General features: G+C 34.2%; 1 protein-coding gene across 1 annotated transcript in view; it reads left to right on the top strand.

Moving 5' to 3' along the window:
- LOC119594578 (xylosyltransferase oxt-like) overlaps positions 1-366 on the top strand; it is a gene marked incomplete at its 3' end in the record, with an annotated part of 30,183 nt that overhangs the window by 18,403 nt on the left and 11,414 nt on the right.

The following is a 366-nucleotide window of genomic DNA, read 5'->3' on the forward strand; positions in this document are numbered from 1 at the left end:
GAAAGTCTAAGAAACTTAGAATAATCTTCTTAGTGAGTTGACTGAGGAAGCTTTATATTCAATAATTGTTTTGTGTCATGATTAAGTAAATACTAAAACAGTGAAGTTCAGTTAAGAAAAGTTAATTGTTTACTGTTCTTGTTCTTGCCCTCTCTTGCTCATGCCAGTGTTGACACGTCTATAGTCTTAAAGTTTATCACTTTAGCTTGTTGCCAGAGTTGATGCAGTTTTTAACAAGTTATACTCTAGCAAACCCTCTACGTCCATTAATCCATTTTATACAGTGACACTGATTTCAGCTTCATGAAGCGCCAGTGGAAAATACTGTGATGGCAGTGTTGGCATTATAATTCCATTTTATTTTAG

The sequence above is a fragment of the Penaeus monodon genome, chromosome 34, assembly GCF_015228065.2.
Source record: "Penaeus monodon isolate SGIC_2016 chromosome 34, NSTDA_Pmon_1, whole genome shotgun sequence".
Lineage (NCBI taxonomy): Eukaryota > Metazoa > Arthropoda > Malacostraca > Decapoda > Penaeidae > Penaeus > Penaeus monodon.